At 39.8% G+C, this 24,554-nt stretch overlaps 1 protein-coding gene across 1 annotated transcript in view; it reads left to right on the forward strand.

Moving 5' to 3' along the window:
• TENM3 (teneurin transmembrane protein 3) overlaps positions 1-24,554 on the forward strand; it is a 1,686,859-nt gene that overhangs the window by 993,069 nt on the left and 669,236 nt on the right. Inside the window, exon 9 of the mRNA XM_045017713.1 lies at positions 22,441-22,527. The gene's annotated coding sequence lies outside the window, so the exon portion shown is untranslated. The remainder of the gene's footprint in view (positions 1-22,440; positions 22,528-24,554) is intronic.

A 24,554-nucleotide genomic window follows, 5' to 3' on the forward strand; every position in this document is an offset into this window, starting at 1 on the left:
TTTTTATACAAGTGGGTGATTTTTAATTATTCATTTAAAATATTCTTAAAAAGACATGCATTGCAAGTATCTGTGTACAGTATGAATCAAATACAAGTAACATATTTAATATAAAATTGATATATAATATTAAATTATAAATGTTATTAATGCATCGATGGAAAGGCTCACAACTGCAAATGAACATTCCAGTATAGAGAAATTACTATTCCTTTCCCATCAACTTGGCAAAATATGCTTGTGGGAGGGCAAAAAAAAATTTAAGTGAGTTTTTGCTCAGGCAATAAAAATAAATAGCATGCCTTTTTGTTTTTTCAGCATTCTAATAGTAGTTTGTTCAACTATTTAGAAAAGCTGCTCCTAGAATACATTGGGTCAGATCCTCAGCCTGTGTAAATTGAAATCACTGGAGCTATGCTGATTTACTGTAGGATGTGGCCTTTTATGTTTCAGGGACTGTTTAGGGAAATAAAGGCTTAACATTTCCAACTAAACTCCATTTACGTTCACTTAAGCTGAACTCTTAAATTCAGCCATATGAGAAACCTTTTGTTTTACAAATCATTTTCAGATGAATGGTAAATCTTCCTCATCTTAGTGCTCTTGCTTTAATATTTTTCTGTGTTGTTTTAACATGTACAACTTCCAGTGTGGCACAATACCCATAAATAAAAGAGAGCAAGGTGAAAACATATAGATGTAACTATAATCACAAGAAGAGTTCCCACCTCCCGTAATCTTTTTGTTATTATTTGTAGGTTGACAGAATGGATGTATGGCATCAACAGTTGCAATGAGTTCAGGTTTACATCTATGCTCATTAGACATATGACATGATAAAACTGAGAACTTCCCATTGTCTCTTTTCCATGCTTGCATTTGTAAGTGCAATATCTTGCTCTTAATGTATTTAGAGAAACTCTTCCTATTGCCTTTTATATTGCCTTTCTAGATGTATCTTGTTTTGTGCTTTAACCTTTCTGATTTTGTCCCGACACACTTGTGCTATTCTTTAGTATTCCAGTTTGTAGGATTCTTTTTTGATTTTTAGGTCATTAATGAGCTCCTGATGGAGCCATATTGGCCTCTTAGTATTCTTCCTATCTTTCCTTCTCATCGGGATAGTTTGCTTTGGTGCCTTCAACATTATCTCCCTGAGAAATTGCCGGCTCACCTTAACTCCTTTTTCCCTTAGATTTTCTTCCCATGGGACCTTACTTATCAGTTTCTGCATTTGTTACAGTATGCTTTTTTGAAGTCCATTGTCCTTATTCTGTCACGCTCTCTTTGCTTTTCTTAGAATCACTAAATCTATCATTTCATGATCACTTTCACACATATTGTCTTCACCTTCAGATTTCCATCCAATTCCTTCCTATTGGTCACATTCAAGTTTAAAATGGCTGTCTCCCAGGTTACTTCCTCAACTCTCTGAAAAAAAAAGTTGTCCCCAATACATTCCAAGAACCTATTGGAAATCTTGTGTTTTGCCATATTATTTTTCCAACAGATGTTTGGATAGTTAAGTCCCGCATTACTACTTGGCCTTGTGTTTTGGATATTTCTGTTATTTGCTCTAGAAATACCTTTTCCACCTCCTTATATTAGATTAGCAAATCTTTATAATCCTGCAACTACTTCCGGTCTTCAAATTGTATTATAATCATTTGATTAATTTGTATTATAATTTTGAAAGACAGGTTACTCGTATTTTATGCCAAGGATGAGATCTGGCAACAAGCAGAATCTTAATACCAACCCATCCAAACTCCAGTTCAATCCTAATGCTGGGTGAGTTTAGTTGGAAAACAGCTTTCCAGTCCTGCAGTTAGTTCAGTGTTGGCTCCAAATTTAGCATAGTTTATAGCCTAGTACCGACTCTAAACTCTCCTGGGTTGTGATGGCCATTATAGTGGTCATATTGATGAAGCCCAGAACTCTCTAATACATATCTACCTGCCCCCAGCACATTGGAGGGAGAGAATGAGGGTGTGGTTCAGAGTTAGTTAAACTGGCTCTACATGAACCAGGGATTGCCCCACACTCGTATGCCAGCCCATGATATTGACATTTGTCCACTTCCCCCATAATTGTCTCTGCTTCCATGCTGTCCCTTATAGACAGAATACCCTTCCTGTACTGGCCTGCAAGACATTATACTCTCCACATTTGGATTCTATCTGGAGTCTTGCTTCTGCAACAATACCAAAAATAAATGAGACAACTCATTACATCTACATAAAGAGCAGTTTGGGATAGATTATGCAAAAATAAATTAAACAAAAACAACAAATTTAGAATTAACCATATGTGTGCCATGCATCACCCAAACCTATCTACCTGTATATTGTATCCTTTCCTCCCATCATCTGCTTCCCCTCCCTCCTTCTTTTTAGGGCAGTTATGGTGTCTTTCTCTAGCTGTGTACAGAACCTACCAGATTTTAGCGCTACTTTAATAGAAATAACAATAAATGTCATTACTAAATATATATACACACACCGAAAGTGCTAAAATCCATTATCCAAAATTACTAGTTGCTTTAACTTGAAGAAATGCATGAAAGGGGCACCTCTGAACTCAAGTGTAACAAATCTGAGCCATCTCATATTTCTTCTGGGGCATGAGCATGCTCCCAGTGAAGTAAATGGAGGGCTGCCCAGAGGATTCAGGGGGCCCCGGGGCAAAGCAATTTCAGGGGCCCCTTCCATTAAAAAAAAAGTCACTATACTATAGAATACTATATTCTCATGGGGCCCACTGCGCGGCCTGGGGCAAATTGTCCCACTTGCCCACACACACACTCTGGGCAGCCCTGAGTAAATGACAAAACTTTCACTGACTTCAGCAGGAATAGAATCTGGAATCAGGTAATTTTAAGATTCTTTGAAAATGCATTAAGAAGAAAAAGAAAGAATGTCTGGGAACAATCATGAGCACTGCTGAACCAGAGCTTGTGTTTCACTACATTAAAACAATTTTTGTACAGAGAACAAGAACAAATGTTTAACATTAAACACCACAAGAAAAATGCTTATTTTTATGACATTCCACCACTCAGCTATTTTCCTGCAGCTTGATTAGCATGTCTTTAGTACTGAGTTAGTTAAAAATGTGCTTGCTGTGTATAGAGAACTATAACTTTTGTGAAAAAAGTTTAGTACAACTGACTGTTTCTTGTTCTTTCACTAAAGTCTCAATTTAAAAATAGAACACAGTGGCCCAAGTCCTCATTTTCACTGAGCTCAGCTTGGTGCTGTGAGGAAGGGAGAAAGTAGCTCTAAATCACTTTTCTATTCTGCCAGTCCTGAGAACATTGGGGCTAAAGTACCTTAAGGTGTGGCTACAACACAACAAAAATGCATGGCTGGCCTGTGCCAGCCAACTCGGGCTCACCGCGCTTGGGCTGTGGGACTGTTTCATTGCTGTGTAGATTTCCGGTGTGGGCTGGAACCTGGGCTCTAGGATCCTGTGGGATGGGAGGGTCCCAGAGGTCAGGCTCCAGCCGCACCCTGGAAGTCTACACAGCTATGAAACAGCCCCACAGCCTGAGTCAGCTGTCATGGGCCAACCACAGGTATTTCTTTGCTGTGCAGACATAACCTCAGAGTAGCCCTTAAGCTGCTCTAAGTCACACTGGCTACAGTGATCCGATAAGGACTGCTCCACAAGCCAAGAACTGGCTGGAGCACCATGTGTTCCAGCCCCCATACTGACAAATCTTCCATGCCAAGAGAGAGGTGTTGGTGCCAGTGAACCAACTACACCAGCTTTTCACCATCCTGGGGGTTCCCTTATAACAAAGGTATCCTAGCTATCCCTAGAAGAGCAGTTTTCCTCTTTTCAGCATTATATAAGCTATACTACTGCAAATTGTTGAGAGGAATAGTTTATGGAAGTTCAATGCAATTGCATCACTACTAGTCCATGCTCATAATAGGTTTGGTGTTTTATATTTATTATGGGCCGAGCTGATAGCGTCACACATAGTTAAGGTTGTCCAACACTTTCTATTATAAGACCTTGTTTTCAGTTGCTTATAACTTTGTCACATTTTAACCATTTAGGTTGAAATTTTCCATGGTGAGTGGGTGTGTCAAGTTAACTTTTATTATTATTTTTTGAAAGTTTAAAATAAAAATTTAGTCATTTTTAAGAATGTGATTATGGAAAATAAGTTGTTTTGGCCATGATAAAAAAAATACAACTGTTTTGATCAGAGGCTCTGGTGTCCTCATGCTTTGGAGCAGGGATGTGAAATTTGGCAGGGTGGGAAAGTAGAGGCTGGTTGCATAGATGTCATGGAAAAATTTGCCCATATTTGGCCAAATTATAAGCCTCTGAAAAAAGTCAAGTATCAGAGGGGTAGCCATGTTAGTCTGGATCTGTAAAAAGCGACAAAGAGTCCTGTGGCACCTTATAGACTAACAGACGTATTGGAGCATAAGCTTTCGGGGGTGAATACCCACTTCGTCAGAGGCTTGTTAGGCTTTGGAAACAAAGTTCTCTGAATATTGCATATGAGGATGCCCCATCCCAGTGCTTCAGGGGCTGATCAGGCTTTTCCCTTCAATTGCTCCTCCTGGATGCTGAGGGCCACTATTGTGCTGGGCACAAGATCTGAAGTCAGGGAGATTGTCTGTCCTGTACTCTCAATGATCCCCCTGCTGGTGCCCAGGCAGGAAGAATAGGAATAGGAAACAACCTGACTCAAATGTAGAAGTGTGAGGTGTGTGGGAGGAGAGAAGGAGTTGTAAGAGCCAGAGGGGGTGAGGAGCAAGTGAGGTGAGGTGTGGAAAGGAACAGAGGAGGATGAAGGCAGGAGCTGGGATGGGTGAATTGGAGCAGAGGGGGGTAAGGATGTCACATAGGAGATAACAGCATACTACTGCTACCACTCCTTGCATTAGCTCAAGTGATAGAGGTCTGTGCTGCTAATAACTGAAGTTGGGGGTCAGTTTGGTTCCATGTGATACATTTCTGATATTCAGGTATGTGTTTTTAATTAAGAAATTGTATCTAAAAATGAAATTGAAAAAGTGTTAAGGTTACAATATTAACTCCTAAAAGTTCAGAAATGCCAAAACTAAGGTTGCAGAACCTTATTTCTGCATTGTTGTGTTTAGTCATTGTGATAGAACCTTAAATTACATCATCATGTTGTTTTTTCCATGGCATCTGTTGCCTCATTCAGTGCTCTGTAAATGACTCAGGGCTCTGTACTGAATGAGGATGTAGTCTGTAGGACCCCCTGTCTCATTTGCTGTATATGTTGAAAGATGGGTAGTGAATGAGGCAGGCAACTGCAGGAAGAGAAAGAAAAGATGGTCATGAGGCCATTCAGTTCCACTGGGTACATTCAACTTTGACCCTGCCTCTGCCAAGTTCACAGTTGGCCACTAATTGTGTGTTCCTCATTTTCTGGGTACCGCAATTCTGGACCAGATTTGCAAAAGTGATCTTTAAGGACAAAATATGGCCTCTAAACCTAAATTCAGCCCCATAGAGCCTCTGAGATATTTTGGATTAAAAATTCTTAGCATTGGGGCAACTCTATTCCCACTGTATAAGAAGGTAAAACTTAGCACCCCTTGAGCAGAGCTAAGGGTTTTTGGTTTTAATTCTTTATGATAAGGGCACCAATGGCCTGAATGATGAAGAAGAGAAGACTGAGAGGGGACATGATAACAGTTTTCAAGTACGTAAAAGGTTGTTACAAGGAAGAGGGATAAAAATTGTTCTTCTTAACCTCTGAGAATAGGTCAAAAAGCAATGGGCTTAAATTGCAGCAAGGGTGATTTAGGTTGGACGTTAGGAAAAACTTCCTAACTGTCAGAGTGGATCACTCATGCTGCAATTAGGTTAAAAAAACGTGGTTGGAAGGAATCATAGAATCATAGAATCTCAGGGTTGGAAGAGACCTCAGGAGGTCATCTAGTCCAACCCCCTGCTCAAAGCAGGACCAAACCCAACTAAATCATCCCAGCCAGGGCTTTGTCAAGCCTGACCTTAAAAACCTCTAAGGAAGATGATTCCACCACCTCCCTAGGTAACGCATTCCAGTTCTTCACCACCTTACTAGTGAAAAAGTTTTTCCTAATGTCCAACCTAAACCTCCCCCTCTGCAACTTGAGACCATTACTCCTTGTTTTGTCATCTTCTACCACTGAGAACAGTCTAGATCCATCCTCTTTGGAACCCCCTTTCAGGTAGTTGAAAGCGGCTATCAAATCCCCCCTCATTCTTCTCTTCTGCAGACTAAACAATCCCAGTTCCCTCAGCCTCTCCTCATAAGTCATGTGCTCCAGCCCCCTAATCATTTTTGTTGCCCTCCGCTGGACTCTCTCCAATTTATCCACATCCTTCTTGTAGTGTGGGGCCCAAAACTGGACACAGTACTCCAAATGAGGCCTCATCAGTGCTGAATAGAGGGGAATGATCACATCCCTCGATCTGCTGGAAATGCCCCTACTTATACAGCCCAAAATGCCATTAGCCTTCTTGGCAACATTAAAGACTTGGCCAAAATGTGCTATCCAGGCTGTGACGGATTGGTTCACAGAAACTCCCTGCGGGCTGCCAACTGATGTGCCAAGACTACTACTGTCCCTGCTTTCCCTGCCAGCTTGGGACTCCAGCATTCTGTCTTGTTGAGCCAGACATGCCACTCTGCTCCAACACAGACCCAGGGTCTGAACCACGTGCTCCAAAGCTGCAGACTTAACTGAAAGCAACTTAAGAAGTGTTCCTGTCTTTAACACTCATATGCCCAACTCCCAATGGGGTCCAAACCCCAAATAAATCCGTTTTACCCTGTATAAAGGTTATACAGGGTAAACTCATAAATTGTTTGCCCTCTATAACACTGATAGAGATATATGCACAGCTATCCCCCCCCCCAAGGTATTAATATATACTCTGGGTTAATAAATAAATAAAAAGTGATTTTATTAAATACAGAAGGTAGCATTTAAGTCATTTTAAGTAGTGACAGTCAGAACAAAGTGAATTACCAAGCAAAATAAAATAGAACATGCAAGTCTATGCCTAATACAGTAAGAAAACTGAATACAGATTAAAAACCTCACCCTCAGAGGAATTCCAGTAAGCTTCCTTATACAGACTAGTCTCCTTCTAGTCTGGGTCCAGCAATCACTCACACCACCTGTAGTTACTGTCCTTTGTTCCAGTTTCTTTCAAATATCCTTAGGGGTGGAAAGGCTAACTTTTTAGCCAGCTGAAGACAAAATGGAGGGGTCTCCCAGGGGTTTAAATAGACTTTCTCTTGAGGGTGGAGACTCCCTCCTATGCAAAGCCAAGCTCCAAGATGGAGTTTTGGAGACACATGGTCAAGTCATATGTCCATGCATGACTCAGTTTTTACAGGCAGCAGCCATTGTTTACATGCTACCCTGAAAGTCCTCAAGTAGACTTCTTATGTGATTGGAGCCTTCCAAGATTCATTGTCCTTTAAGTGTTTCTTGATTGGGCACTTAATTTTCACATTCCTTTCTCAAGAACCTGACCAAATGCTTTACTAAGGTTACTTAGAAATCAAGCAAGTACACAGCCAATATTCATAACTTCAGATACAACAATAACACATGCATACAAATAGGATGAATATATTCAGTAGATCAGGGGTCGGCAACCTTTCAGAAGTGGTGTGCCGAGATTTCATTTATTCACTCTAATTTAAGGTTTTGCGTGCCAGTAATACATTTTAACATTTTTAGAAGGTCTCTTTCTATGTCTATAATATATAACTAAACTATTGTTGTATGTAAAGTAAATAAGTTATTTTAAATGTTTAAGAAGCTTCATTTAAAATTAAATTAAAATGCAGAGCCTCCTGGACCAGTGGCCAGGACCCGGGCAGTGTGAGTGCCACTGAAAATCAGCTTGTGTGCTGCCTTCGGCACCCGTGCCATAAGTTGCCTACCCCTGCAGTAGATCATAACCTTTACATAGGTATGTTACATGGCATATGTAGCATAAAACATATTCCAGTTATATCATATATACATTCATAAGCATATTTCCCTGAAGCCTTATGGGGTGCAACGTCACACACAACATGACACAGGCTTCATCATTAATATGGGGTTCCTCAACTGGAATATATTTACCAAAGCCTAAGGCCACCATCTTCCAAAACAAGGAAGAAGTTTTAGCTTTAGCTGCTGCTTCAAAATTCTTCCATAGGATCTAAGATATTCTTGGTTTTATGATACTTCTTCTGGCAGCTACTGAAGTAAATTAGGAGAGGGATTGCATACCATGTTAGCTATAAGCACTAGAGCAGACTTTTCCTTCATGCAGTCCACATCAAAGCAAGTACTTTATCTTTGAAAGTATGTCTGGAATAATTAAAACCAAAATCTATTTCTTTAGAGACAAGTGGTTGTAAGGACTTCAGCAGCAACTCATGTGATTCACAAAATTCAGAGGAATTCTTGGACTTACATCTTTAAGAAATCTAATATTAGTGTCCTCCAATCTCCTAGATAATTTGTCATGACTGGCTGGGGTCCATTTTAGTCTTTTGCAACAATGTTGTTCCAAGTGGGTAATTAAGCCATCAGAAATAAAACTCTCTCTAAAATTATAATTATAGAGACAGGTTGATGGTCACTATCCAGGCGAGAAAGTATAGAGAAATTCCTATAGAAGGACTAATTAATTATATGAATAATAATCAATAATACTACCACCAGTTGATGAATTAGAAGTAAAACATCCTGCTCTGTCTCCCACACTACTTCTATTTACAGGTATCTAATTAAATGTATCTAATAAAGCCTTTATTTTTGTCCAGAGATGTTAACCACCTGAGCTCTAGAGTTTCAAGGAGGTGGTTCAAAAATCTCCTCAATGTTTTCTTCCCCTGATACTGAGTTCATTGGAGGACCTATGTGAGCATTAAAATCCCCCAAGATAATTAGATGAGCAATTGAGAATTGAAGACCTACCATATCAATTTTCTCAATCAGTTTCTCCCACCATGACTCAGTAATACAGGGAGGATATTGGGGGGGAGGGGCGAGGGATAAACATTTAATACTAAAATTTGGAGATCAGGAAAAAAAAATTAAATATAGCCTGAATATCCAAATGTGAGCTTTCAGGAGTAAGGAAACCAAGGTGGCAAGTCTCCCTGATATGATCCCTTTTTGACAATCAACTTCTTCCTTGGAGGAAGGAATCAAAACTGGGAAAATCTATGATGTCAGACTCAGCTAATCCTGTTTCTTATTTTAAAAAAAAAATCAAAAAGTTTCCAAAACTTTAACAAAATCCATATCATTCATCTTATTTTTATACTCAGATAAATTCTAGGATATAAAATAAATAAATTGTCCTGCCAAAAAACTCTCCCTGGGTGTAGAGAAAGGCATTGGGCAATCTAGTCAAATATAAGAAATGGACAGAGCAGCCTGACTGTAAGTATTTGATTCATCTCCAAATACCACATTATTCTGATGAGTAATCTGCATGGGAGATTGTGAATATAAGGGAGGAAGGATGGAAATCCTCTTGAAATTCTATCTTGAGGCTCCCATAAAAGTTTGCACTATTTCAGGGAGGGGGAATGGTAAAACTGGTGGTCCTAGAACCAGATGCCAGAGGGTTAGACCCTGATTCAGTAAAGCACTTACGCACAGCCTTTAGTGCTTTGCTGAATTGGGGCCTAATGGTTTTCTAGGGCCAGGTCTACAATGGCTATGCCTGCAAAGAAAACCCAGTGTGGATGCAGCTACGCTTCTGTCAACATAGCTGATTTGTTTGCAGTTTGTAACTCATTCCACTGTCTTCTAACCTTTAGTTGCCTACTTCATTTTAAATGGTCTACTACAGCATGTGTAAACTCTTTACAATCTAAACCCTCAATTGCCTACTTCAACTTAAGTGACTTATATTTAACAACATGTCCCAATTTGCGTTTAGCTCAGGGACACTGATTTCCTTCCCCAGACTGAGGAAGAGCTCTGTGTAGCTTGAGAGCTTGTACTTTCATCTACAGAAGTTGGTCCAATAAAAGATATTACCTCAGCTACCTTGTCTCTGCCATAGTTAATGTCATTGGAGAGGTGCTGTTACTATGCCAACAGAAAAACTCTGTCAGTATACCCAAGGTAGTTCTACGCTTACAATATTGCAGTGGCACAGCTGGCTGCACCACTGTTGCACTTCAGTGAAGATGGTACTATGCCAACTTGAGCGCTTCTCCTATCAGTGTAGTTAATCCACCTCCACCAGAGCCAGTAGCTGTGTCGATGGGAGACGATCTCCCATTCACATAGTGCTGGCTACATCAGGGGTTAGGTTGGTATAACTTCATCATTCTGGAGTGGATTATTCACACCTCTGAGTGATGTAGTTACACCAATGTAAATTTATACTATAGACCTGGTCCCAGTGTCTAGAGCTGGGGGCTCTGCCGGTGTAGTGGCAAAGCATTTGTAGTGTAGACAAGGTTTAGGATTTCATCCTCAGCCCTGAATCCACAATTTTATGATAACACAAACACAGCAGAAGTATTTGGTTGGTTAGTCCCCAAACTTAGATTTTAAATTCCTAATATCAATATTTTCTTCTTTTTAAAAACATTTTTAGTGAGTGCAATGTTCCGTGATCCCACTGAAGTCAGTGGGAGTTCTGCAAAATCAGAGGCTCAGATTTAAACATTGCCTGTGAGGGTTGGGAACATAAAAGTTGTAATATTATGCAGGGGCTTGAGAACTGGCAATTGGAACTGATTAAAACCAAAAGTGAAACTGATGTTTTTTGTTTTCATTGTCCATTTCATGTTGTTTCATTTTTATGTATTTAGATTCCTTAAAATACAAAAAGATGCCTTCCAAAAGCTTTGGGTCATCTGACATCACTTGAAATAATATACACATTACTGAATATAGAAGAGTAAAATGCTCAATGAAAATGCAAAAAGTAGGTAAAATGAATATATGGTGAAAAGTAAATTGGATTTTTTTTAAATTCTGTCAGTTTTAATCTAAGCTGTTAGTATGGAAGATGAGCAAATTTCATTAAAAAATATAATTGTAACTGGACATCATCTCCTTTAACTCATCTCATGAGCTTCACTTCTTTTGCTTTCATGTGTATATGGTATTATCTACTGTGAGTACAGAAACATAAGCTCTGATTCTACAACTTGATTCACATAGGCATGTTCCTACATTTGCACAAAGTTCCTTTAAAGCCATTGGGAGCTCCTCCCTATGGGTACCACATACTCCTGCATGGATTTGAATGCAAGGCAAAAGCCATAGACTCCTGGACTCAGGTCACTGCAAGTAATTGAAATAACTTTGTTTAAAACTTTTATTTGAATGCAGAATTTGTCAGTTAGGCTACACATTTTTCCATGTATGTAATTCCCACTGATGTCAGTTGAAGTTTTGCATTAAAAAATTTAACCAGTATGTGGCCCTTAATGATTTAAAATCTTCAAGTTCAGTGCAGTTCACATCTAAAATTCAGTCTTGTAACCCAGCTTGATATTTATTTAAATAGGTCTCTTACTAAATGAAATATGCTATTGAAATGTAATATTTAAATTCCATTTAAATAATGTGGATGGGTTATTTCAAAGTGACAATGTGCAAGGTATTGTACACAATACAGAAAAACAAGGACTGCCCCTGCCCCCAAAGAATGTAAAGGCTAGAAGGTAGACACACAGCATAAAGGACAGACTGGAAAATCCCGGATAATTTATAGAAGTGTATTTATTCAAGTGTATATAAGTAAAGTTACAAACTTTCTACTTGTAGCAGAAGCTGATTTTAATAAATTACTTGAATGAAGAAAGAATGGTGGGTTGGTGAACTGGTTTTGGAAGGGTTATTCATACATGGAGCTGGGAATGGAGGGAGAGTAGTGGTGGTGGTGGAGTGGAAGATTACATATAATTTCCTCTCACCTCTGTGGTAGAGATGAAGAAAACAAGAGAGAGTGCTTACTTTGCTTCATCATTCCTTCCTTCCTCAAATTCTGCAGAAATATCTCCATACAAGTTGGGCCATTGGAATCAATGGCTTTTGCAGGAAAAATCCATTTCCACAGAGGAACTGAACCTCCCCCTGTTCTTCTAACCAGGAGTCTGGGGGCCCCTGGGGACCAGGAGCAGGTTTCAGGGAGTCCACCAAGCATGTCTGGCATTAGACTCGCTAGGGTCCGGGGCAGAAAGCCGAAGTCCCGCCACACGAGACTGCAGCCTGTGGCCCTGAGCCCCAACACCCAAGTCTGAGCAACTTAGCTTCACGGTGCCCCCGATGGTGTGGGGCCCCAGGCAGTTGCCCTCCTTGCTACCCCCTTACACCAGCCCTGGGTTTTATATGCAGAAACATGGGCAATGGGTGAACTGGCAGTTGGGGGAAGCTAGTCCCCTCCCTGTCCTCCTCCCCTTCTGCCCGAGGTCCCTCCCCTGCCCCAGGCCAGTGCCCCTGTCCCCAGCCCCAGAAGCACAGGATGGGTGGCACAGCCACAGCACCCCTAACCCAGCCCCAGAGTGTGGGGTGAGTGGTGCCACCACAGTGACCCCACTCCAGCCCCGGAGCACTGGGCAGGTGGCGCCACCGCAGTGCCCGCAACTGGAGTGCCAGGTGGTCACCAGTCCTAACCACCCCAAGTTCTGGCAGCAGGCCATCTGGCCCCAACCTAGCCTCAGCCTGGGCCACGAAAGAGCAGGACCTCAGAGGTACTCCTGGGGGCGGAGCATGGGGAGGGCCACATCAGGCTGTTTGAGGAGGCTCAGCCTCCCCCTGCCTATGATACCCACTGCCCATGTGCAGAAAAACAATTGTTGTGGCACACCTGGGCTGTAGAATTTTTATAGCATGTTGAGAGGGCCTCAGAAAGAAAAAGGGTTGAGAACCCCTGCTCTAACCCACCCTTCTTTCCCTGCCATTGGCAAGATGCCCTGACTAGCTCTCCTCAAAGTGGAGAGTGCAGATACAAAGTCTCAGTTACTACTGTTTCATATAGCAGTAACACAGGTACCAATATACACTCTTATTTCTAGTCAAAGAAGGGCAGAATGATTTAGACATTGGTTGCTCCTCTGCCTGTGTCGAGCTCTGCTCCAAATACTCCACAGATCTCCAGCCCCACAAAGTATTAGTGGGGGAGCCTCTTTGAAGTCTGGGAGAAGGGGAGCATACTGCTGAACTGGCAGTCTCCTTCTATATCCTCCTCCATCCCCAGATGGGTCTGCTGCCCTCCACTTCATAAATGGAAGGGAAGCACGAGGTCCTAAATCATTAACAATATGTTGAGTACCACACATTAGGATATTAACATGAACATAATAGGTCACTCACATGGGAATTTTAATAACCCTTAGTAATGCTATTTCCTTGACACACACAACTTGGTCTGATTGCCCTAGCCTATCAGTATATCTTGTAAAAACAAATGATGTCATTCAGTAAGGAGCTATCTTCCATTATAATAGAAACCCATTATAACCTCACAATCTACAGTGAAATACTGTTTAGAAACAGAGTTCCAGCTCCTACTGAGCTTACTTGAATTGTCCTACAGTTTAAGATAGGGTAAAGAAGTTTCCCCTTAGAAAGTAAGAAATGCCTTGGGGGAAAAGGGGGTGTTCAGTTGTGTTTGTGTGTGTACATTAATTGTGCAAAGATTATGGGGAATATCCAAACCTTTTATAAAATAGGTGCAAGTAATACAGTCTACCCTCAGGCTGAGAAAACACAAAGGCATTTGGGATCAATTGGAATTTTGTAAAATCTGATTTTATGTATTACAGAGTGTGTAACACACACACATATATGTAGTGTTTGTATCCATGTGATAAATTTATCATGCATCTTTGAGTGCCTCACCTGCACTATGCCAACTAATCTACCTCCTCTGAGACTACTTCTAGCATTCCACTCCTCTGAGCAACTTCAAAGAACTGCCAGTTAAAAAAAATCAAAGCCCGGCCAGAAAAAAAGTTTTCTTATTCACCTCAAACATCATTTAAACAATTAATTGATCTGAGGTCATAGGATAGGAAATATTCAATCCAGAATGAGTGACAGTTTTAATGTTCACAGCCTCATGACATAAGAAGAGTGTTATACCATTGCAGAGGGATTGGAGATTCCTATCCCGCCCACACAACAAAGCATTTGCTTCTAGCTTTGGACATTTCTGAGATTAATACCATTTGTAAAACAGGGACCTCATTGCCAATAAAGTAAGAAACATATTTCTAGCCTTGGTACGTCACAGCAAAGTGGACATTTATACTGTGACACAAATATGTATGGAAAAACGATTTAGGATTTTTTTTAGAAGTTTCTAAAATGCATTAGTTATCATTTTTCTTTGCCTTAGAGGCCTGAAGTGGGAGAAACATACTACTAAGCCAGCCATGCTTCAGAGCCAGAGGGATATGAAAAATAATACTTCAAAAAATCTTTCATTTTTCTGTAGAATAAGTGTAAGAATACATAGCAGTTGTATTGCCATTCTTTTGGAATAATCTAACTCATTCCACTTGTAATGCATACCAGTAAAATCTTTGCATCACACCATCAAGTGCTTCCATTTCTAAAAGACAAAAAACTATCATGTGTTCTTAATATTCATGCATATAAGTTATATATGAGATATATATCTATAATTACATTTCTGGATCTTATGATGCCTCATTTCCAAGATAAATAAAAGTGATAAGAACTAAATTTCTATTTATTTAGAAGGCCATACCATTCACTTTCTCCTGCAAATATCTTTAGCTGGTGCTTATTTTTAGGCTTCTAAAATTATGCCATATGTGATTTGATTATTAGGTTTAGTGGAAGCATGGCTAATGGAATCAGTATCATGCCTATAGCAAGCTTTGTGAATTTTCATTACCAGTTTTCTGCATAGTTTATACTTTTGTCACTCAAGCTGCACAGAGGTGCTTCAACAATTAATCGCAAACTAGGAGGACTTTTAATGGCACTCTTCTTGGGATCTTGTGTTAAAAGAAGAAAAGTTCCCATGAGTGAAGTATAAGTTAGCTTTTCCATGGGTGTGGGGGAGGATTGAATTACATTTCTCTCCTTGTCCTTTAAATGAATAGCATAGTTTGGGTGAAATTATCAGGCAATTGCATGCCTTTTATGCAGATAATGCTATTTGATGAAAGCGGTGTTTTGATCTGCTGAGGATAATACAGATCCAGGGTTGGATTCATTGGTGAGAGTAAAGCTGTCTTCTGTGATAACTTCATCTCAGCATGAGGTCAGACGGGGAAAACTGGGATGGGGGATTAAAAAATGACACAGTCGGAGCAGTATTCAGTTCCCTGCTGTGCTCCTGGCTGCACACTATAGCTTATGTTTCTGATCTGTTATGGTATTGTCTGCTTTTCTCTCCCAGAGCAGAAAGAGATTGCTAAAACTTTTCTTTTTGCAGCTAGAGGGATTAGTTCAGTGAAGCTTTTTTAATTAAAGAAACTGTATCTTTTTCAAGGCAATTTAATGCTGCACTAGAAGGCCATCAGCATTCATAACTTAGTGCTATTAACTATAACAGAGAATAGCTATACATTTAATATTTAGAAATAGGCATCAATCTTTAGAATTTTGGGGTTAAAATTAATAATTGATCCTTTCACTAAACGAATGGTAGTAAATGAATTATTTTCTAGAACTTTTCTATAAGTAGGAACTTCAAACAACATTGCTTTTAGTTTAGCTGAGCTTCCTTAATTAAATATCTATGATGACAGTAGAGTGCTTTTAAAAATATAGTTCTATATAGAAATAGTTCTGAGCATATTTCCTCCTCACTTCATTGTTTTACAAAAATAAAAAAAGTCATCAGTTGAAAATATCTGTAGAGTGTACTGAACTTGTTATTTTTACAATGTACATTCCTAGAGCATTTTAACTTTATATCAAGCTTCAAAATATAATTGGCCACTAGCTTTATTGATTAGGAATAAGCACATACTCTCTAAATAAAAATGACTATGCAGTCGTTAGGCTATTTATATTTGAGCTGAATTTACAGCGCAGTTTAGCCGAGGTTAATGTTTGGAAACCTCAAATGTTTCAAATAAGGCCCATATGTTGATCACTTTACAAAGCATACAGGGACTGTGCTTAGGTTGCAGCATACACATCGCCAACTAAATTCCATGCCAGATCAATTAGAAACAGTTCCCCTGAGCAGACAGGAACAAACAGATTGTTGCCACTATTCTGGTTGAACTCTTGTCTTCTAGAAATGAAAGAAGTCATGTTAAGTACTACGTACTTTACTACAGTCCAAAGAAATTTAGAAAACAATAATATTTTATTAAAATTTCAGGTTAGACACAACAGATAAAAAGCAATTAACATCCAGTGTATCAAAATTTAATAGCAGCTCATCATGTCCCTTCAGAGCTTTTAGTTAAAGTGGTCTATTTTTCAGACTTAGTTTATTAGTGATATGTTTTATTGAGAAAACTTTGGTTTCCTTATTGCTTTTCTCCATTACCTTAAATATTTTAAAAATATATTTTCCTGTGAAATTAAGCTGTGTTTGGACAGTTATTAGTGGATTGTTGTAATGATCATTAGATTTTTTTCAAACATGTTCCAATCAAAGAAACATCATCAAGAAATTTAAAAAACTTCATGGGTATGCACCTTATTTATAACAGAAGTTCGTCTTTCTGCAGGGAAAAAAAATAGATAATCATACATTCTGCATAAATTTGATGTATGCTATGGGAAAGTGACTAATTCTATGAGAGATCTGTATATTGACTTCTGACTGACCCTAAAAACTATATACATTCTTGTCAATAGGGATTGAGAGTAGTTATCTGATAGTACCTCGTGTGCTTACTGCTGTATTAGTCAGCATGCCCCTTAAACTTCTCTGAAGCACAAGGAAGACTATAAAGGCTCTTTGTGATGGCTACTAATTATGATTAGGAAATGATTATGTGGTTGTTTATAAAGCCATAAAATTACCTCAATCAATATCTGGAAGTGAAGTAGTAACAATATGTGAAAGTCATTTTTTTGTATTCCAATTATATACAGACTCTTTTGGGTTCTTCTTTGAGAATACAGTAAAGATTTTCACTAGTGCTCAGCCGCGCCATAGCAGTGGTTTATCCACAAACTAATGTAATAGAAAAGCATGATCCACATTTAAAGATTGATTTGTATGATAATCAGTACATTAGGTGGCTCCAAAATGAATGTATGTAGAGTCCTATCTTGCCTTAATTAAGGTAATTAAGACATATTTCTCTCTGCAGACAGCCGTTTAATTTTATGGCTTTGTCAGTGATCAGATTAGAATATTTGTTTTACAATTTTACCACAATTTAACAGCAGAGGAAAATAAATGTCATGACTTATTTCTGGGAGTAAAACATGCTAATAGAAATATCTGAGATGTTCCCGTGGGTGTTAAAACTTCTAGCTTATTTCCCCCCCCCCTCCTCACCCCCACCCCCCATCTCCATACTAATTAATACTTGCACAGTGCTTTTAATTTAAAATTACTAAAATTTGGACTCCCTCTGGAACTGTTAGCTGTCCAGTCCATATGATTATCAGGAAGTTTTCTTCTACCCAAAGAAGGAGGTATGTGATGTTTACTAATTTAGTTATAAGAGTTATCAATTTATCACGGTTTGGTTTTGAGTCTTAGATTTAGTCCAAACATTTTTTTTGTCCAGATTGATGCGTGCATCATCCAGGACACTTTGTTTCAACACCTTCAAACACTGAGAGCTTTCCTGCTGCAAGGCTCGCTGGGGTTAGTCACAGTGTACACCTATACCCAATTAAGTCGGGCAAAGCCACAAATACTAATTTCTACAATTTGCTCAGACAAATGTAATAACAGTAAAGTACAATTATGAAGTCCGGAGGTTATCTTCTTAGAGCCTTTGTGAAACCTGACACCCTGGTGACCTACAGGAATGCTTTGACATGCGTGTAAAACATGCACAGTAGCTAGGCAGACAGTTGAGGAAGCAACAGAAATGAGATAACTCTGCTGTATTTTCGAAAGGAAATACTAAGTAGCTGTTAAGTCAGTCCCTGTCTGATCCTGTACAGGGATAAAAACCATGAAGCTAATTGTACGAAAGAGCAAATGGGAATAGTAACTGTCACATTATGGTCAGCCAACAAGATTGAGCAGCCGAAACAAGCATTTTTTTTAATGCTTTATCCTTATCCACAGTAATGCACAACGTTAGCTATTGAGATTCCATATAGGCAATCTCTTATCTAACTGTCCTAACCCACATTTTGATGCTTACTCCAAAAGCAAAATTGATAGTTGGAAACAATTTCCGCCGGTATACGCTGCATTTCGGTGGTATTTGACAGCGAAGGGGTTTTGCGATATTTTCTATTCAGACACTTGCATATCCTGAAAAGGGTAGAGTCTTAGAGACAGCAAGCTTTTCCAAGTATTGTGCCATTACCCAGTACATAAAGACTGTGATAACGTACACCTCCAAAAGGACACATTAGAGGAACTTAACAAGTTTGGGAAGTACATAACGACGTCTTGAATTTACCTCATCTTCTCGTTTTATTGGTAATTAGTGCAGGAGCCAGTATGTCTTGAGTCAGAGTACATTCTGCTCTCTTCCTTCAGTAACACCTAGACTCAGAGGAGAAGCAAGATTTACTGATAGTCACATAAAAAAGTCTCTCTGTTTAATTCATATAAGGAATGCATATTCCTTTGTTCTGGCGCTACAAAATACAAGCTTATTAGCATCCTAAAACCGTGAAGCTGCTGCTTCTATTACATTTGTTTTTAAAAAGTCTAGACGGTGATTTTTAGCAAGTTCAGCCACATTTAATGACAGCCTTTAGAAAGATACTAGCCTATAGAGATTTAAACCAAATGTGACTTTACACTTTTAAAATTAGTTTAAACTCTGAAGGCTGAAATGTAGTTAAACTTTGGTAAGCCTAATAATACTACTTCAGTGAAGTTAGAGTACTAAAAATAATGTACTATGGACTTCAGACATGCAGACAAGCATTTGACAGTAGTTCATCCTATGAGCTTTGAATGAAAAAGGTTTATAATCTCTGCATATAACGCAGGAGAATCTTAATTCACTGTGTTTGGAGGTGACAGAAAGTTCATCTTGGTATATCATGAGACTTGGCTAAATTAGAGCAAATGCCTTTTCACCTTTAGGAAAGCATTTTGAATATTGACAGCTTTATAACATCACATTTTCATTTTACATTAGAACAATATAAGTCAAAAAGAAAAATTATACCAAAGCCCTCCTGTAAAAGTTGTTTTTAAATTTAACAATAATTGTCGTTATTTATACTACATAAATGTAACAAATTCTTGTATCAATTCAAGAATATTCACGTTTATCTAGCTAAATATATTTTGATATAAAATTAATGTAATATAATTAACATTTTTACATTTTGATTGCTTTTCTAATAGGAGCTCAGAATGTGTGTAGCAGATTTTAATCGCAAAGTTAATACTGTATATAAATCTATCTTTATTGTCTGTATACTTCATTTTATTATAAGTGTTAAAATGAGCAAATCTAGGTGTGCTGTAAAGAAAATTTTCAAACTGTTTATGCTTCCTGCTTTTTTAACCGAAATCCCCATCATTTAAGTAGCACCACCGGAGCCAGGAAAGTATACATTTCTGCCCCACTGGTTTATTTTTAGCGTCTTCAGAAACATAATCTAAACTATGTGTAAGGATTTAGAAACAATTAGCTAGTAATATTTCAACTTTATTGTAGCGAAAATAAGTTATTTATATTATAAAATAGCCACAATATTTTCTATAGATTAAATATTATAATTACACTTGGTGGTTGCCCACGAAAATATTTGTTCTTTTCTATTATACATGCTGTAAAAATGTTTGATAATGCAGAATGCTTATTCTTTTATACGATACACACTGGAATTTACAGATGTGGCTCTCGTTGCTCGTACATCACTCAAGAATCAGCTTAGATGTCCAGATGCGTTGTTTCCCAGATTGAACCCACCACAGTACTTGCTCGTTAAAAGCAATAGGAAACAAATGGGTAAAACACCATAGAAAATAAATTGTTGAGTAGATCATAGGTAACACTAACCATGCTTGTTAATAACATCTGTAATTGCATATCTTGGGAATTTACTAAGAAACTTTTTGGATAACATAGTGGTGTTTCCATTATTGATTCGGAAAGGTGAGATTGGAAAATCAGCATACCCTGGCAGATAGCTCCGGCAGCTAAATGTTTAAAAAACGTCTAATTTCATGAGCATTAGTGAACATTCATAGTTGGTGTGTAAAACTTCTTTAAGCCTAAAATGAAAGATGTAAAAAGAGGAATGATAGTTATTTCTCTGTTTTAGAGGAAGGATAGGGCCAGGATATTCAGGAATATTAATGTGAAAATTAATGTTAAAAAGCATTAATGACTGTGTTACAGGTGGATACTTTGTATACAGTCCACTACTGTCACTGACTGTTGTTTACTTTTGATGGCAGGTGGGTGGGGGGAGATTGCAGGAAAACAAATAAAAGGAAGTTCTTCTTAACACATCACACAGTCAACCTGTGGAACTCCTTGCCTGAGGAGGTTGTGAAAGCTAGGACTATAACAGGGTTTAGAAGAGAACTGAATACATTCATGGCAGTTAAATCCATTAATGGCTATTAGCCAGGATGGGTAAGGAATGATGTCCCTAGCCTCTGTTTATCAGAGGATGGAAATGGATGATAGGAGAGAGATCACTTGATCAGTACCTGTTAGGTTTACTCCCTCTGGGACATCTGGCATTGGTCACTGTTGGTAGGCAGGATACTGGGCTGGAAGGACCTTTGGTCTGACCCAGTATGGCCATTCTTATGAAAAGGAGAGTGAGAGAAGCAGGAAGAAAAATAAACAGAAGAGTCTCTATATGCCTGTGTATGTGTACCTACGTGTGTGGCTGGGGGGTGGGATTTATTTTAAAAGGTAACCTCATAAATTACAATCAGCTCACTATCAGTGTTGGCATTTGTTGGTATTGTTCTAAGTCTAGCCTACTTTCGAAACATCATCAAGTAAGGCCACAGAGCAAATACTTCAATTGTACTATCGCACCGATAAAATGTGTAGGAGAGGGTTTTACTTATGGGTACAAGACTTCAGGCTTATCACAAGGTATAGGCTTCAGACAGCAGGTTGTTCATAAACATCGCAGGTCACTCTCATGAGTTACTTTAAATGGGGTCTAGCTGCTGGGTTTGCGAAGCCTTAATTATACCCCTCTGCTTCCGCATCAATCTTCCTAGGCAGTTTCTTGCTCACTCCCACGTTATCTAGTGGCTCAGCTGACCTAATATGCCCAACCTCTGAAACAGCAAGAAAAGTATTTTCTAAGACTATCAGAGGTTTTGATTACATTGATGAGGTGCATGCACTGGGGTAAAAATGCAGTTATTTATCACAATTATCCCCGTCCCCATGGAAAAATCAGTCAATCAACCAGGCCCCTTCCCCCCGGTAAAACCCCCCTCTCCTAGCACTGGTCTGAGAGAATATATAATGAGGCTGTAAGTTCATTAGTGTTTGCAATCAGTAGCGTGCAGACACCCTCATCAGGGCAGAAAGCTGCAAAGAGCCATTCATCAGCGTGAAGTGTTATTCATGGATGACCCCTAAATCATTGCACTAGTAGTAGATGTACTGATTGGTCACAGCATGGGAGCCTCGGTATTTTACATTAACCAAGGCAGGCGGCGGCGGCGGCGGGGAGAAGCGGGGAAGAAGGCAAAGGTGGTTCAGTCCAGCAAATCCCAGCTGGCAGGAAAACGCAGCCAAGGGGACATCTCTGCGGAAAGGGGAGCAGAGGGGAGCCACTGTCCACGCGGCGGGCGCTGGAGCGGAGGCGCTGGGGATTATAAATGCTCAGGCGGGTCCCGGTCGCCCTGTGCTGGGGAGCGGCTTTCGCCCCCTCCCCCTGCTCCGCGCTGGGGCGGCGCATGGTAGGCTCCTCTCGCGTGTGTGGCTGACTGGCAGGGGCAGGGGCTGCCGCTGAGCCCAGTCTCCCTTCGGGGTTCCCTGTGTTGGTGCTCAGCTAGGTCCTGCCGGCGGCGCTGGCTGCTGGTCCCGGGCACGCTACTAGACACCCCCCCCCTTGCCTTCTCCCGAGAGCGGAAAGCAACTCGTCCCCGCGCGCCCTGTTAGCCCGGGGAGAACAGAGCCAGGGACTGGGGGAGGCGGGGAGAGGGAGAAAGTGAGCTCCAGGGCGCTGGGCATTTCTCCCTGTCTCAGCCCCCCTCCCCCCGGCTGCCCCAGCCCCTGGCAGGGTGCAGCAGCGGGCACGGGAAGGAACTTGTAACACTTTTCCTTTCTTTTCTGCTTTCCCCTCCTCCTTCTCTCCCCTCCCCCCGCTTTTGGCCAAGTGCTGGGTGCGTGGTGCGTTTCCTGGCGCCGCTGCTGGGATACTGAGAGCAGGCGGAGAAGAGACAGAGCGAGCTTGGCAGCCCTGGGTAAGTGGAGCGCTGCTCTCTGGGCTGGTCCTAGTGGCCGGGCTGGCGTGTGGTTGTGGGGAGCTAGCGGGGTGGCGCTGCAGCTGCGAGCGCGGGAGGGTGCCGGGAGCCCGGGGAGTCTGAAAGATTTGTTTAAATCGGGACTGTGTCCTTCCCCTCCCGGAGGCGGCAAGTGGAGTGAGCCGCTCTGTTGGGAGTGTGTGGCGGGCTCCCCCCACACCACTATTTCCTCTCTTCTGCCCCCGTCTCCAGCATCCCCTCCTCTAAGGGGAGCTTTGGCTGCTGGCAGCCCTGCTAAATACCACGCTGTGAGGAGGGGATGGACACGGGGACCACGAGAGGAGGAAAAGGCGCCTAGCAAATGAGCGGAGTTTTTATAGAGCGAGCTCATCCGAGTTCTGCGCTTCTTCCTGCTGGCGATGCTCTCCGCTTGCGTGGTGCTGCTGTGTCCAAACGTGGGTCTCTCAGTTCTTGCTGAACCGATGCAGTGAGTACGCGTACACACGCTACTTATCCCAAACATACACTTTGTAAGCTAGCAAAGGTGCGGGCTTGCACGTTATTGCAGTCTACTGTAGCTCTAGTGCAGAAAGAGCTGCTACCACAGCAGCTTCATTTATTTTCTCAAGTCACTTCATTACACTTGGAAGATAAATGAAAGTGTCCAGACTTTTATTTTGTAAGAGTAACGGAAGTTGAAGAAACGTAAAAGGTTGCCCTGGTTTGACTTGTGGTAGATTTTAACATGGTTCATATCATCTGTGATCTATATACTTAAGATTGTCTTTATTCAGAGCACTATATTTCCTATCTTCTGACAATGTATTTGTCAAACGTTTGTAGCCAGTGGCAGACTCCATTGGGTGGTCTGTACACTCTGGAAATAGAAGTTTATGTTCAGGTTTTACCTCTTCTTTTTTTAAAATTTTTTTTTCAATAAATTGCAAAGAAAATGTAAAATAAGTAGAGTTAGTAAACAGTGACTGAAACAGATTCCAAGTTGTTGGTGTTTTGTTTGTTTTTATCTAATGATATTTAAACTTCCTGTATTTTTGTTTTCTTTCTTAGAAGAATACTGTGCTTTATATGATCTATAGTGTCAGGGACTGTGATTTATGTGCTAAAAAGTTTTATATTGTAAACTTCACTTTACAACCAAGTAATTTACCTTATTAAAATACATGAAAAATAGCCTGTATATGGACCTACAATCTTAAATTCTAATATCAGTCATTACTCTGTGGTCTTCTGCAGTTCAAGGCTCTTTCAAATTTGTTTATATTTAGATTCAAAACAGTTTTTAATGTGAGAATAGTTAAACAGCCTGCATTTGTACTTACTAAATGTGATAAACCTGTTTGGTATTAGAAATTCTTTAACTTTACATATTGTTATCCTTCTTTATATGCTATCCAGTTTATTGCTTATCGTGCTTCTAGATGCTGATATTTTGCCTTATTTTTTTAAAACTGTTAAATATAGTTTCTATGCAGAGGTAAATTCCAATATTAAGTCTCCATAAAGCACGAATTTAAATCTAAACATGATATCTCTATAAGATAACTAAGAATTTAAAATTGCAAATTATATTATGTGCATGTTCCTTGAAGAAAAATACAATAAACACAACCATCATTCCCCCTAAAAACAAAACAGAACAAAAAACTGACATTCAGGATTACAAATAAATGTGCATTAAGAAGATTGTGGAAGTATTTCTATACATGTGTTATATTACACTGCTGTGTGTGGGGGGGGGTTGTTTGTTTATTGTCACTATGGACTTGTTACATTACTTAGTCTCATAAACTAGAAGACAGGGTACTGTGTGTGTGTATTTGACTAATAAATAGAAGTGAACTAATTTTACATGTGTGAAAACTGAAAGATGTGATAGGATTGTCAAATAGTTTTTCCATCAAAAATAAAGTATTTTGTTTAAAATTTAGTGGGGAGGGGAAAACTCCAGAGCAACATTCATAATCCAGTTAGCAAGTTAAAACTGGTACTTCAGTTAAGCCCCTTTT

Source organism: Mauremys mutica, chromosome 5 (assembly GCF_020497125.1).
Source record: "Mauremys mutica isolate MM-2020 ecotype Southern chromosome 5, ASM2049712v1, whole genome shotgun sequence".
Classification (NCBI taxonomy): domain Eukaryota; kingdom Metazoa; phylum Chordata; order Testudines; family Geoemydidae; genus Mauremys; species Mauremys mutica.